The sequence below is a fragment of the Grammomys surdaster genome, unplaced genomic scaffold, assembly GCF_004785775.1.
Source record: "Grammomys surdaster isolate TR1022 unplaced genomic scaffold, NIH_TR_1.0 363, whole genome shotgun sequence".
NCBI classification, from domain to species: domain Eukaryota; kingdom Metazoa; phylum Chordata; class Mammalia; order Rodentia; family Muridae; genus Grammomys; species Grammomys surdaster.
The window spans coordinates 164,005-169,193 of record NW_021604782.1 but is presented as its reverse complement, the minus strand read 5'-3'; positions in this window follow the sequence as shown (position 1 = coordinate 169,193).

Genomic DNA, 5,189 nt, shown 5'->3' with positions numbered 1-5,189 from the left:
TTTTGTTTTGTTTTGTTTTGTTTTGTTTTGTTTTGTTTTGTTTTGTTTTTTGGGGGTTGGTTGGTTTTGTTTTGTTTTGTTTTTTTAAAAAAGTATTAGTCTGTGCCTTAAAAGACCATTTTTATTACTGATGGAAAGCGTTTTGTTTATATTCTGTGTTGGAGGGGCAGAGGGCGGTCCGATCTCATCCAAACTGCTAATTGGTTGATGGTCCTGTCAATCTTAGAACGGGCAAGCGCCTGAGGTGGGGGTGGGGGACTCTTTAAAGAGATGAAAAGTTCTGCATAAAACTTGAGGGATTTGACCGATTTCTAGTACTGTATAGTTTCCTTAAGGGGATTCCACCAGGGCTATGGTAGCGCTCGTCTTTAATCCCAGCACTCAGGAGGCGGAGGCAGGCGGATCCCTGTGAATTCAAGGCCAGCCTGGTGTACAAACAGAGTTCCAGAACAACCAGGAAGGATTACACAGAAAAAACTGTCTTGAAAACCCAAAATAAATAACTGAAAACATAAATACATACATACTATGCAGAGAACCCCTGTCTCAAAATAAATAAATACTACACAGAGAAACTCATGTCTGGGAAGACCGAAATACACAAATAAATGGGGACCTATTTAGCTAGCACTATCTGCAAATTACACTCAGCTGGAGAACTTTAGTCTCTTGTAGGGTTAAAAAGACACCTTCATTCCATCTCATCTTCCCCCTATGGATTCTCATCACAGGTTTGAAAACTACTGCTTTAGTGTTTGGGGGAGAGGATAAGATACTGACCAGAGACACTGGGGGGAGTGGGGTGAGGGGAGAGATAAGAACAAATCAATTAGTCTGTAATCTCAATACCAGTCTTGATATAATTTTTTTAATGTGTGCATATGTGTTCGAATGCCCATGTGTAAAGCTCAGAGAACAACTTTTAGAACTAGGTTTTACTTCCAAGGGTTGGGTCTCAAGAACTAAACTCAGGATGGCAAGCACCTTTACCCACTGAACTATCTTGCCAGCCCAGTACCAGGATGTTTAAAATTAGTTGGGCATTGATTTTTTTATGTTAGTAATGAACTATATCTTATTCAACTATACTAAATGCATTTTAATGATAGAAAGGCAATCGATCTAACCTGCCCTTGAAAAACTGCACAGCTTCCAAAATTGTGGCAAATTACCCAATGACATCCAATAAAAGTTCCAGGATGTAAGAATGGCTGCTGTGCCTTAAAAAAAAAAACCATGTAGGCATGTTTGGAGAAAAACCTATTCCAAAAAAATTTGGGTGTCCCTGTGCTCGATTAGTCTTACCTGTGCATGAGACATGGAGGTCAGCTGTGGAAAAGCTTGCTTTGTTGGTGCCTTGGACTGCAGTATCTAACCTGGCCCAGAGAAAATTGTCTGTAAATGAATGTCACACTGCCATTTGGTGAAGCTGAACAGCAAGAATTATTTTTGTAACTTTAATTTTTTCTAATCTTATTTTTAATGATAGGTCTTAAAAGCTTTAACCTTCCTTATAACCCACCACCCACCAGGTATAATGGAAAAGAAAGGATCAGGGGTGTTGGGGGATGTTGGGGGGTGGACCTGTTTAGAAAGATTCTTTGGAGCAATTCCCATCTATGTTGTCTGGAAAATGGCGGTTCAGTTCACAGGTTAGGAGGCAGTGGCAGCTTGATCCACTTTACCTACAGTCCATTTCAGCAGAGTAAGGTTAGCAACAGTGGTGACACGACATAGCAGAGACAATCAAGCCTCAGCCTGGGCTCAAGTCAGCAGGAGGGGCCAACAGGACACCAGGAGAAGTTCTCAGCTGTGCCTCTCTCAGGGAAGCAAAGATCAGGGAAGACTTGAGACCCACAAGCGTTGCACAGCTAGCTGTACCAGCAAGCCAAGCTCTGTCTCTGTCACTCTGTGGCGTCTTATTTATACCCTACACACATCAAGCGTCCTCCACGTGCCTTGCCTCAGCAAGTGCATCCAATCAGCCTGAGTCCTTGGAAGCAGCAAAAACCAGAAGTTTTCTGGTGCATTTCTCTCTATGGTGTCTTGACAAATGCAGCTCAACTATGCAATATAATGTGGACTAATACATGTGTGTCATTAGCAAAGAATCTTATTATGTGTCCTTTCATGTGCTTGGTTTAGCAGAACATACTCCCTCCTGTGTCTGCTTCAGCAAAATGTTCCTTCATGTGTTTGCCCCAGCAAAACACCATCCAACCAACTTTCCAAAGAACTCTTAGGTTTCCACTTCAGTTTCTTTGGCCCACCTTTTGAAAAGCATCATATAAAACAATAACAGTCTACTCTGACAAACTTTGATGCCACACACAATTTACCATAAGGCCACTGAATAGCAAGCAATGGCTAATATTGGAGAATAGATGTAGAGCCATTTTATTATGAAAACATAGAGATCCAGTTCCAAAGCTATTAGACAGAAAGGATTAATGTCTGCACGGGGGTTTCAGTTCCTATCCTTAGGTATAGCCTCCATGCATAGGTGCTCATTTAGGAGGAGAAAAAAATAAAAAACAACCCTCAAGCTCCCTCTGGCATTCCTGGCCAGAGGATCAAAGAATTTCTGCTTTCAAGTCCTTGTTCTTAGCTACCTATCTTGTCTCTTCATCCATTTTCTTCAGTGCATCTTGTGTGAGGACTGAAAGTAGCCTCTGTCATTCTTAAGAATGAAGCCAGCAGAATGGGGTTAGAACACTTAAGAGAGTCTCAGGAAAATGGAAACAGATCAAAGTCACCTCTAACTTTAACTTCAGAGTGCTGGAGGAAACACTGAGAGGAGAACAAACCTTTCTTGAAAGTTTATATTCTCACTCTGTGAGTGCCCAGAAGGCACATCCAGCTACTAATGAAGTTATCATTTTCAAAAGTCCTAGCAGATCATCTGCTACCTTCACACATGTCAGGGCTTTCTATGGGGAAATACACACGCAAACACACACAAAGATGGAGGAGAAAAAGACCAGCTTGAGGATTTGTCTCATGAGATCATGGGGTTTGGTTAATTCAAATTTTGCAGACCTGGAGAATGACTGCAATTGGAGACCACTGACAGAATCCTTGTCCACTAGACAGAAACAGATATCCACCATTCTTTTTCCTTAATATTAAGAACTTCATCTGATTGGATGATGCCTAACTACTTTAATGACAATCTTTAGACCACAAGTTTAAATGGTAATCTCATATGACTCCACTTACAAATGTCTCATCATTTTTATTAATGCTGTAGTTTAATAAAATAGCAATATTTTCACCTATTGGAGAATGTTTTTATTGATTTTGATGCAGAGCCTCACACTGTGTCTTAGAATGGACTGGAATTCAGTATGTAACCTCAAACACCATGAAGCTTACTTCAAACGTGTGTGTTAACCTCCTGATTATTGGGATCATAGGCATGAGTGACCATGCCTAGCTGTCTGTCTGTCTGCCTGTTGAGCATTTCATCATGTGCTTCAGGCTGACCTTGTACTACATAGCATAGGTTGGTCTTGAATTTATGGTCTTTTTACCTCAACCTACAAGGTTGTTATTACAAACATGTGCCACAATTCCTAGATTGATTATTTTTTTTTAAGGGAAAAGTAGGCTAAATTTCAAATAGTTTTTCCAAGTTAGTATCTGTTGAGGACGCTATGTAACTTCAAATCTGTCTTCATTAATGGCACAGTTTTGCCACGAGGTGGCAGCAGAACTTGCTAGTCCCTATTTTATAGACTTGCTGGCAAGGAACTACTTCTGTCATCTTAGACACTGAGAAACCTGAACCACTACTTAGGGTGCCTCTAACACTCTCAAAAGAACAAAACTGAAGTTTTGTGTAGACTTTTACTTGATTTTTGTCCCTAGTCTCTGCAAATGAATTTCCTGAACCATCGTTATTCCACTATTATTTTGTCTCCTCCATTACAGCTTTCCACAGAGTCTGCATTGAGTTTGTGTTCTTTGTATCATTCTGAAAAACTGCTTATTATTTTTTAGAAAAATGTATAGTGCCTAAAATGACATCACCTACTATATAGAAATCCACCAGATCCACGCTTGACTCAGAATGGCCAGCAGAATGCCCTTAGGAAGTTGTTACCTTTGTGTTGTGCTTCCTGTCTGGGCACATTTAAGAAGCACTACTGAGGTGGGCAGTTACACAGAGAACCCCTGTGTTGAATAAAATAACAGAGAAGATGAGGAGGAGGAGGAGGAGGAGGAGGAGGAGGAGGAGGAGGAGGAGGAGGAGGAGAAGGAAGGGAAGGAGGAGGAAGGGGAGGAGGAGGAGGAAGGGGAGGAAGAGGAGTAGGAAGAGAGAAAGAAGAAGCACTGTTGAGCCCAGTGATATCCAGTCCCATCTGAGAGTGTGCTGTAGAAGTCCAACCCTTCTTTCCTAGCCTTCCCTTTCCTGGCCTTACCTACCTCACAGCCATTTAACACACTCTTCTGTCTCTATACCCTTGCTTCCTCCTCCCCAGATCACCAGGTCAACTATGCCTAACCATGTTCAATGCTCACTGTGTGCTTATAGACAACTGTGTCTGCTAGAGCCAGGCCTCCTCTTCTTTCAGGAGAGAGAAGACAAGGAGTTTTTTGTTTTTTACTTATTCACTTTACGTCCTGTTCACTGCCCCCTTCCCAGTCACTCCATCCCACAATCCTCCCTCCCATCCCCCTTCCCTTTCCCTCTGAGCAGGTGAGGGCCCTCCTGGATATCCAGACATCCTGCACATCATGTCTGCACATCCTCTCCTATTGAGGCCAGACAAGGCAGCCCAGCTTGAAAAACATATCCTACATACAGGCAAATTTTTGGGATAGGCCTCGCTTCAGTTGTTTGGGACCCACATGAAAGCCAAGCAGCACATCTACTAAATATGTTCTGGAAAGAGAAGGAGTCTTAGCAGAGTCTGTGAAAACGGGGGAGCTTATAGGTGATTTCGGATTGTACAGGAGCCCCACCTCATTTTAGACTCTCCTAACAGTCAGAGGGGTGGTTATCTTCATCATAGATTTGATCTTGTATGTTTTTATACTACATGGCATTTAATGTTTGAGTTTCTTTCCACACTATGTTGCAAGCACTGTAGGAGGAGCTAATGTAGGAGGAGTTAGGAGAGGAAGAGGAGGAGTAAGGAGGAGAGGAGGAAAAGGAAGAGGAGGAGCTAAGAGAGGAGAGAGAG